Below are 11,169 nucleotides of genomic sequence, written 5' to 3'. Positions count from 1 at the left end.
TAACTGAGAAAATGACATGAAGGCTGTGTTGACCAGTTTGATGGAAGTATTTTGGATTGCATGTGAAAAGCCCACACTGTACCCCAGAAGTGCATTAATGTACATAGTTACCATTCAATTAAAAAAAAAAAGTTCAAAATAGGCTTGGTGCCTGTGGCTCAAGCCCCTAAGGCACCAGCCCCATACACCTGAGCTGACGGGTTCAAATCCAGCCCAGATCCACCAAACAACAATGACGGCTGCAAACAAAATAACTGGGCGTTGTGGCAGGCACTGTAGTCTCAAGTACTTGGGAGGCTGATGCAGGAGAATCACTTGAACCTGGGAGTTGAAAGTTGCTGTAAACTGTGATGCCACAGTACTCTACCCAGGGCAACAGCCTGAGGCTCTGTCTCCAAAAAAAAAAAAGGTTCAAAATAATGACTAGTTTCCAGAAAAGTTTATGAATATACTAAAGAAAGTTATTTTATTGAAAGGGGTCTTCAGGTTAAGATGTTTAGCTAAAAAAAAATTGTAGTTTGGTTTGTTTCCTGTATTGACTTTATGAGCTATAAAAAGAGAAGATGAAGATACAGAATTCTCTCTGATTGCTGGATACCATACCATCTAACTCAGTCAAAAAAAATAAGTTAATTATAATGTTATAGAATCTCAAAAGATTAAGGAGATGATCATGGGCCTTCTTCTCTCTCTTCCCCCTCAACCCCATGAGGGGTATCCAACATTTTTTTTCTTTTCTGCTACATATTGGAAGAGTAAGAAAGGTCTTGGGTCAAATATTAAATACACAAATATCAATGAATGCCAATGAACAAAATAAAAGGTCTGTGCATACTTTTTGGGATATTGACACCACGAATAAGCAAAACAGTCCTCAAATAATCTGCATGTGGCCTAGATGATCTCATTAGTCCCAGGAATTTAAATATTAACTGTTTTCTGATTACTCCCAAATGTACAGATGCTCCTTGGGTCAGGATGAAGCTATATCCTGATAAACTCATCATAAAGTCAAAAAATGGTTAGGTTGAACCATGGTAAACTGGGTACTATCTGTTCATCCCTAACACAAACCTCTCCTCCAAACTCCAAAATCATATACATTCAACTATTTGCCTTCTCCACTGGAGACTCAGTCATCTGAAACTTACCAAATCAGAACTATACTCCCCATTCCAACCTCCACTCCCTCCACCAAATCCACCCTGTCCTAAGTATTTCTTCTCCTTCTTCTTTTTTGTTGAGACAAAGTCTCACTATGTTGCCCTGGGCAACATTTATTTGGTATAATTTTATACCTAAATCAAACATTTATTTGTTTTAGGTATAGAATTATCACACAATTTGCTGTTTTGGGGGTCGGTTTTTTTTTGAGACTCTTAACTCTGTCGCCCTGGGTGGAGTGCCATGGCATCTTAGCTCATAGCAACTTCAAACTCTTAGGCTCAAGTGATACTCTTGGGCTCAAGTGATCCTCTTGCCTCAACCTCCTCAGTAGCTGGGACTGCAGGTGTGTGCCACCACACCTGGCTAGATTTTCTATTTTAGTGTAGATGGGGCCTCACCCTGTTCAGGCTAGTCTCAAACTCCTGAGCTCAAGCAATCCACTCACCTTGGCCTCCCAGAGAGGTAGGATTACAGCTGTGAAAATTGAACAGAATGTGTATGTATATATATATATATATATTTTGAGACAAGAGTCTCAAGCTGTCCCCCTGGGTAGAGTGCTGTGGCATCTCAGCTCACAGCAACCTCCAACTCCTGGGCTCAAGTGAGTCTCCTGCCTCTGCCTCCCAAGTAGCTGGGACCACAGGCGCCCACCACAACGCCCGGCTATTTTTTGGTTGCGGCCGTCATTGTTGTTTGGCGGGCCCAGGCTGGATTCGAACCCGCCACCTTGGGTGTATGTGGCTGGCACCTTAGCCACTTGAGCCACAGGCGCCGAGCTGAACAGAATGTATATATTATTTACCATACACTCCTGCCTCCACACATGTATAGCCTCACCCATCATTCAATCTCCCAAAAAAGTGGTACATTTGGCTCGGCGCCTGTGGCTTAATCGGCTAAGGCACCAGCCACATACACCTAAGGTGGCGGGTTCAAATCCAGCCCCGGACCCACCAAACAACAATGACAGCTGCAACCAAAAAATAGCCAGGCGTTGTGGCGGACGCCTGTAGTCCCAGCTACTTGGGAGGCAGAGGCAGGAGACTCACTTGAGCCCAGGAGTTGGAGGTTGCTGTGAGCTGTGATGCCACAGGCACTCTACCCAGGGGGAGCGCTTGGGGTTCTCAAAAAAAAAAAAAAAAAGTGGTACATTTGTTAAATAAATATGCTATTTATTTTCTCATTCACTCCAATATTAATTGAGTACCTACTACGTGCTATTGTGAATAAATAGATATTAGAAAAGAAACTGCAACTAATCCTTAAAGTTAAAAACAATTCAAGAATCAAACTAAAACATAACGAGAGAAAGAAAAGGAGAGAACAGACTACTTAAAGATCAACTGTCTTTCTCTTTGTTAGATCTCCAACAGCATGTGACATCCCTTTGAGGCCTCTGCTCCCATCAGAAAATCATCAAAATAAGATGCTGTGTTCTCAAGTCCTAGGCGAGCCTCATGAAAATTAAGCTGGTGACCAGCCTGAGCCAAAGCAAGACCTTGTCTCTAAAAACAGCTGGGCCTTGTGGTGGGTGCCTGTAGTCTCAGCCACTCGGGAGGCTGAGGCAAGAGGATCACTTAAGCCAAAAGTTTGAAATTGCTGTGAGCTATGATGGCACAGCACTCTAATTAAGGGTGACAAAGTGAGACTCTGTCGCAAAAAAAGAAATAAGAAAGGAAAAAAAAAGAAAATTAAGCTGGTGAAACCAATGGCACAAATATTGGGTATACTAAATCTTGACAATAAAGATGTAAGAGAATAGAATGTTAGAATGATAAAGAATGTTTTTAAAAATCTATTACAAAGGGCCAAGAGTGGGGGCTTAGGCCTGTAATCCTAGAACTCTGGGAGGCTGAGGTGGGTGGACTACTTGAGCTTGCAAGTTCGAGACCAGCCTGAGCCAGAGCAAGAGCCTGTCTCTAAAAACAGCCAGGCATTGTGGTGGGTACATGTAGTCCTAGCTACTCGGCAGGCTGAGGTAAGTGAATTGCTTGAGCTCAAGAGTTTGAGGTTGCTGTGAGCTATGACCCCCATTGCATTCTATGAGGGCAACAAAATGAAACTGTATCAAGAAAAAAAAATTACAAAATAATTTGCTCATGAGAATCAAATAAAAAATAAGAGTAAACCAAACTTGCATATGCTTCTAGGATAAAGAGCTTTCTTTCTAATCATTCATTCAATCATTCATTTCTTCATCCATTTGTCCACTATTCATTTGGCTAGTTGGCCATCAAACGTCATTAAGTGTCTGTAATACATAGACCACTCTGCTAAATAGTATAAAAAGATGACAAATGTAGGTCACTCTTAAGTAACCTATAGTTCAGTACTGGAAGGAAAATATAATTATAAGGCAGAAAAGTTACTTTCTGCACAAGGATTAGGGAGGGTTTTGTGGAGGACAAGTGTTATCAACTGGGCCTTAACACACAAAAGATGTGGACATATAGAATGTGATGAGAGCACAGGGCAGGGTGGAGGCAGTGGGTTGAATATTATAAAGAGGCTTCATGGAATCCAGGCTTTATCCCGAAGTCTAGAATTCTGTTAATAATTCAACCCATTTAACTCATAAACATTGACTACCTCCCATTTCTAAACCATAAAATGGAGATTATCACCCTCCTCCTTGACTGGGATTTTGTGAAGAGTAATTAATGTTTACAAAGGAACAATATACCCAGAGGCAGTTTCTTTTTCCAAATTTTAAAAGCTAGAAAAGAATTTAAAAGGTAGAAGAATGTGTAATTCTACACATTACATTTTCTCCTTAAAAAATCCTGCATGAGCCAAAACTTTTTCTAGTCAATCTGATGAATAAATAACTAAAATAATTTCTCAAAGTATCACAGAATTCTTTAGCCTCCTTATCTGTGTCCTAATATTACTGAGCTAACAACACAGGCAAGACACAGCAACTGCCTGGGAGGTTAAGTAGTAAGACAGAAAATACACTTAGGTGAAGTAGCTTGATGCCACCAGACTACAAGCCAATTCTTAACATAAAAAAAGTAATTTTCAGACACTGGAAGGTACATTACAATGGATATAGTTCACTTCATACACATGAGGGAACTGAGGCTGGGAGAGAAAGAGGACTGACCAAGATTGCCTAGTTAATGGCAACCTAGAACTGCTATTTCTGGTCCAACATTGTTTTAAGTCAGAGAGGCTAAAGCTCCTAAGAAGAATCCTACATATAGAACTATTCTATATAGCTTTCACAGTATTTTTAAAATTACTCTGAATTTCTCAGGCAAGAGATACTACAGAGACTGATTTGTCACAGGCACCAACCATTTTCTAAGTCTTATAGGCCTAATTCATATAGTCATGCTACCTGCCTGGCTCTGGTAGGCAAATGAGTTCTGACTCTTGCTTCATGCTTTGCTGCTTTCTCTAATAGTACATGCTGAATTTATTTAATCAAAGAAGTTATTTCCCTATCATCCCAAATCTCAAAGGCCAAGGATTTTTATTCCCCCTTAAATATTAGAGTAATATTACCTCAAATATTTGAGTAATACTTCCATATTATATTCTTTCTATGAGACATTTTATAAAAACACAGAGATAATCAATTTGCTCAGGATTACAAAGCCAATTACCAAGGGTGTCAGTTCTAGTCCTCAGAATTCCTGACTCAGTTCAGAAGTCTTTTTTTTTTTTTTTCTGAGACAAGAGTCTCACTTTCTTGCTCTGGTAGACTGCCATGGCATCATAGCTCATGGCAACCTCAAACTCTTGGGCTTGCAATTCTCTTGCCTCAGTCTCCTAAGTAGCTGGGACTACAGGTGCCCGCCACTACACCCAGCTATTTTTTAGAAACAGGGTCTCACTCTTGCTCAGGCTGGTCTGGAATTCATGAGCTCAAGCAATCCACCTGCCTCGGCCTCCCAGAGTGCTGGGATTACAGGTGTGAGCCACCATGCCTGGCCTGAGAATGTAATTTTTAATGCTTACAAAAATGATGTTTAGGGCATGTTCATTACTATTACTGATGGAAGTGTAAACTAGTATCTTTCCAGAAACTAATTACGCATATTTATCGAAAACCTTTAAAAAGTTCTCAGCCTTTTTCCTAGTAAATTCATTTTGATGTGCATGTTTCTTTCTCCTACTCCCATCACCAGCAAATGAATCCAACAAACTTGAAATCAACAAGGATTTATAATTGGCCTTAAGATGGTATCCTGGAACTTTTCTTCATCCACTATATATTCAAGATAGCATTCTATTCTCATATAGACCTTTACAATACAAGCTTTTTAATAAATACGTTCCCAGCTAGAAGTCTACCAAATCATCATCAAAGATAATTTTTAAAACTTTTTTTTTTTTTTTTGGCCGTGGCTGGGTTTGAACCTCTGGCATATGGGGCTGGCGCCTTACCCTTCTGAGCCACAGGCGCTGCCCTGATTTAATTTTTTAATGGCCAAATTAAATACCTATGACTAGGATCCTTTCATGTTTCATAAGCATGATGACTATGTTTTCTTGCTATTGTATAAGATGTGCCTCCCTCAAACTTCGTTATAATATTGGCACATTACTTGTCTAATGCTGAAAAAGAAAGAAAAATAATTCTTATGCCTACTGACAAGCTGAATTCTGGTATAACAAAAAAAGGTACCTATTAAAAACTTAATTTGGCATTAATTCATAGAATTAATAATAAATTCAAGGAATATAAATCTTAAATGATGAATACTTTTATATTTTGTGCATATCTTTGTAATTCAAACATATGCCAAATCCTATGTTAGTTGTTATTTTATTGGGTGTCTACCATGTATTGAAGACAAAGAAGAAAGAATGAATTTGAAAAGAAACAGAAAACATATTTTCCGATTATTTTTCAGAAAGGTTTTAGCTACTTTCTATAGTAGTCAAGGAAACAGATTAGTGTCGACTATACATGACATACTATAATATCCAAATATTAGTTATGCTGAATATATGTGTAGAAATTTTTTGTTTATGTACAACAGACTGAAAAAACTATACATTAGAGTTGTTTTTTGTTTTTTTTTACTTTATCGCCCTCTATAGAGTGCCATAGCATCACAGCTCACAGCAACCTCCAACTCCTGGGCTTAGGCGATTCTCTTGTCTCAGCCTCCCAAGTAGCTGGGACTACAGGCACCTGTCACAACGCCCAGCTATTTTTTTTGTTGCAGTTTGGCTGGGGCTGGGTTCGAACCTGCTACCCTTGGTATATGGGGCTGGCGCCCAACTCACTGAGCCACAGGAGCTACTCACATTAGAGATATTTTAAGTTCTCCTAAGAGTAAACTATGAAAATGTCATCCTGTTGATTAGGATTCACCCATAACAGGATATCAATATTTAAATCATAGAGGATGAGTGAACTCTTTTCCTGCTCCTGTTCCAGACTAACTCCTTATTCAATGTTCTAGACACCCTCTTCTGAGATGTAGCCCCATCAATTATCCCCTTTCTCACTTTTATCTTCTGTCTCCTCTTCTATACCTATCCCTTTGGCTCATTTCCCTCAACATAACAACATTTTAAATCTATTATATACTCTAAAACCAGAAAAATCTTTTGACTCTGCATTCCTCCATCTAAATACAATCATTTTTCTCCCTCCATTTTCAGGAACACTTCTGAAAAGGAAGACTCCATATTTTCCTGTTTCTATTTGATACATTCATTTCTTCTTTCACCTACTACAATCAGGCTTTTCTGTCCCACTTCTTCACTGAAACTACTCTAGCCAAAGTGACTGGTGGCTTCCACATTACTAATTCATAACACTTTTCTTGAGGCCGGGAGCGGTAGTTCACATCTGTAATCCCAACACTCTGAGAAGCCAAGGCAGGCGGACCATTCACTCCTTTTTAAAACTTTTTGCAAATACTATTCACCACTGGCCTTCCACAAACTGGTTTCTGATTAGTCCTTTTCATTCTCTTTGTCACATATTCCTATTCTACTTTTATCCCTTAAATACAGTGGTTCCCTGGGTTCTGCCCTTGGCATCTATCTTTGTGTCCATTCCTTTAGTGATCTCATCTCTCTCAAAATTTCAACAAAAACTGACAAATTTACATCTAAGTTTTCATCCCCAGGCCTCTTGGATATCCTACTGACAAAAAGGAACATATTTACGTGAATATTCCACAAGATTACACACTCAACATGTCCACAACTGAACTCATATTCTGAACTTTACTTCTTATGTTTTTATCAATGGTATCCACCATTTACTCAGCCCAACCAACCAACCTCAAAATCTTTGATAGTTAACTAGTCTTCTCCTTCTTCCTCACCTCATAATCCATCATCAGGCCTCCACCATTTTACTTTTTATAGATTTCTCTAATCTATCTCATCCTCTCCATCCTAACCACAATTGCCTTAGTTTGAACTTTTGTTAGTTTTAGGATTTGGCAACTGCAATGATCCATTCTAAACTATAAATATTATCCTATTTCTCTACATAAAATCTTTCATGTTCCTCATTGCTAAAAGCACTGTTTCCTGGGTCAGAGTTGTCTGAGGATGCTTGTAAAAATGCATATTCCTGGGCTAAGTTTTTCCATACTTTCCAAGGGATTCTGATGCAATCTAAGGCTTGAAAATATAGGCTAAAGTTTAGGTCTGAATTTCTCACTGAGGCATAAAAGGCCCTCCCCTCTAGGACTTGGCTCCTATCTTACTTAGCCCTCGAATCTGGCATCTCCCTCTTTTTCTCATTAAGTTCTATTATCTAGAATATTTACTTTATCTACATTTGAATTAAAGTATCTTTGGCTTCCATGGCTTTACTGCTCTCCACTTTTTTCAACAAGTCTTACTTAACCTTTAGGGAATTATGAAAGAAGGCTCACCATTAACCTGATGTTTTTCTACTAAGCAAGCACTAACTTTCAACTCCTAGTTAACCAAAGATTGGCCTTTCCTGCCATGGTATCGTGGTCTTTTCCCTGGTTCCTATCATAGACCTCCTTACATCGTTGGATTTTTCCTGAGCGATAAGGGTGATAGGAGCATCTTTTATTCTAAAGAAGTATTTCTTGGCTGGCCCTTAGATAGCTTTACGATGGGGACTGGTCACCAGAAGGACCAAATTTTGATTGGAAAGCAAACTGACAACTTTCAGAATAGGAAAAGATATTTTCATGCTACAAATCTGACAAGAGGCTAATGACCAGAGTCTATAGGGAACTCAAGCAAATCAACAAGGAAAGAGCAAACAACCCAATTAATCACTGGGCAAGAGAAATGAACAGAACCTTCTCCCAAGAAGACAGAGGAATGGCCAAGAAACATATGAAAAAGGGCTCTTCGTCCCTATGCATCAGAGAAATGCAAATGAAAACCAACTTCAGATACAACCTAACCCCAGTGAAAACAGCCTACATAACAAAGTCCCAAAGCTGCAGTTGATGTTGATAAGGGTGCAGAAGAAGGGAACATTTTACACTGTTGGTAGGATTGCAAACTAATACAGCCTTTTTAGAAGGAAGTATGGAGAATCCTTAAAGAGCTAAGAGTAGGCCTTCCATTTGATCCTACACTCCCATTACTAGGTATCTACCCAGAAGAAAAAAATCATTTTACCATAAGGAATTCATACTCGAATGTTTATAGCAGCTCAATTCACAATCACAAAGATGTAGAAACAACTCAAGTGCCTATAAACCCATGAATGGATTAATAAACTGCGGTATATGTATACCATGAAATACTATTCAGCTATAGAAAGATGGAATTTTACATCTTTTGTATTTACCTGGATAGAGTTGAAGAACGTTCTTCTTAGTAAAGTATCTCAAGAATGGAAAAACAGGGTGGCACCTGTGGCTCAGTGAATAGGGCACCGGCCCCATATACCAAGGATGGTGGGTTCGAACCCAGCCTGGGCCAAACTGCAACAAAAATATAACCAGGTGTTGTGGCAGGTGCCTATAGTCCCACCTACTCGGGAGCCTGAGGCAAGGGAATCGCCTAAGCCAAAGAGCTGAAGGCTGCTGTGAGCTGTGACACCACAGGACTCTATCAAGGGTGACAAAGTGAGACTCTGTCTCTAAAAAAGAAAAAAAAAAGAATGGAAAAATAAACATCCCATGTATGCAATACTAATTTCAAACTAGTAGATGAACAACAACAGGCCCACATGAGAGGAAAAACACAAATTCACGAAGAGGGGTGGGAAGGGGAGGAAAGGGCTCCGTAAGCTCCCACCTAAAGGATACAATGTAGGAGTATATATATGATGTCCTTCTTGGGTGAAGGACTCAAATATAAGTGGGACATTTCCTAACAAATGCAAACAATGTAATCTAATTGTATGTACCCTTATACTAATCCAAATTTTTTTTTTTAAAAAGAAGCTTGGAACTTTCAGCCTGAGATTGAGAGATCAAGTTAATTACTGATGGCCAATGATTTAATCACATCTGCCTAGCTAATGAAACCTCAATAAAAAAACCTTAAGTGAAGGAGTTCAGAGAGCTTCCCAGTTGGTGAACACATCAAGGTGCTGGGAAGGTAGCGTATTTGAAAGAGGGCATGGAACTTCCAACAGAAATGGTTACTTGAGGAATTGATACTTGCCCCTGATGTCTGAAATGAGGGCGATCTGTGGAACTGAGCCCTTAAACCTGTGAACTCTGGGTAGTGTCAGAAATGAATTGACTTGTAGGACATTCATCTGCTATTCATAATCAACGAATTGATTGCTGTCAGCCAGAAAAAACACTTCTTACTTGCCTTTAGAAGCATGTGCATTTTCTGAAGTACATGAAACTTATGGTTAAGAAAATAAGTAAAATATTTTCATTTTCTCTTTAAGAATACACTGCAAACATTAAAGGCAATTTATATTCTTTTCTTTTTTTCTTTTGAGACAGAGTCTCATTGTGTTGCCCTTGGTAGAGTGCTGTACTGTCACAGCTCACAGCAACCTCAAACTCTTGGGCTTAAGCAATTCTCTTGCCTCAGCCTCCCAAGAAGCTGGGACTACAGGTGCCTGCCACAACACCCTGCTATTCTTTGTTGCAGCAGTCAGTGTTGTTCAGCTGGCCGGGGCTGGATTTGAACCTATCACCTTTGGTATATGTGGCTAGCACCAAAACTACTGTGCTACAGGCGCCAAGCCAGGGATTTTTATTGACATTATTTTCTTTTTTCCAAGAGAGGATCTCACTATGTTGCCCAGGTTAGAGTACAGTGGCTATTCACAGGCACTATCCCAGCACTACATCCCAAGCTCCATCCCAAGCATCATCCCTTGGAACTTTTAGACTCAAGTGATCCTTCCACCTCAGCCTCCTTAGTAACTGGGACTACAAGCATATACCACAGCATCCAGCTCTATTGACATTTTCAGAAATAATCTATAAAGTACTCCATTTGACATAAATTGCTAATAGGAAATAAATTCATTAAGAGAAAATGTAACAATGCCTTTCATAGTATTAAAGTGGATTAAATTCTAATTCTACAGCTTCCTAAAATGAAAGCCTATGTCCATATATAGTTTACCACCATCCTCCAAACTTATATCAATAGATATTAGAGTTTTAATACCTATTAAAGTTTAAAGTAACTTCATGGAAACTTAGACATCAATGTTTAAGTGATTTTTTTAAGAGGTTCAATATCAAAAGATCCTTTTATTTTCCCTTTGAAAAACTGCTTCTGTTATACAAATATGCTCACTGTTAAAGAAAAAAGTTAAAAATATATAAGCATAGGCCCAGTGCCCATAGCTCGGTGGTTAGGGTGCCGGCCCCATACACAAAGGCAGGTGGGTTCAAAATGGCCTGGGCCTGCTAAACAACAATGACAAGTGCAACAAAAAAATAGCCGGGCCTTGTTGCAGGTGCCTGTAGTACCAGCTACTTGGAGGCTGAGGCAAGACAATAGCTTAAGCCCAAGAGTATAAGGTTGCTGTGAGCTGTGATGCCACAGCACTATACCAAGGGTGACATACTAAGACTCTGTCTCAAGGAAAAAAAAAAA

The 11,169-nt window shown here is 39.3% G+C and overlaps 1 protein-coding gene and 1 non-coding gene across 2 annotated transcripts in view; one reads left to right on the top strand and one right to left on the bottom strand.

Annotated features, from left to right (window-relative positions):
* The window catches only part of SSH2 (slingshot protein phosphatase 2), a 306,592-nt gene that overhangs the window by 243,803 nt on the left and 51,620 nt on the right, over positions 1-11,169 (bottom strand). The gene's annotated exons all lie outside the window — the stretch shown is intronic.
* Positions 5,633-5,736, top strand: LOC111727573. The gene has a single exon (XR_002775098.1). It is a non-coding gene; the product is annotated as a small nucleolar RNA U13 (small nucleolar RNA).

Source organism: Otolemur garnettii, unplaced genomic scaffold (assembly GCF_000181295.1).
Source record: "Otolemur garnettii isolate 467f Iridium unplaced genomic scaffold, OtoGar3 scaffold00112, whole genome shotgun sequence".
Classification (NCBI taxonomy): Eukaryota; Metazoa; Chordata; class Mammalia; order Primates; family Galagidae; genus Otolemur; species Otolemur garnettii.
This window is presented reverse-complemented; position numbering and strand designations above follow the sequence as displayed.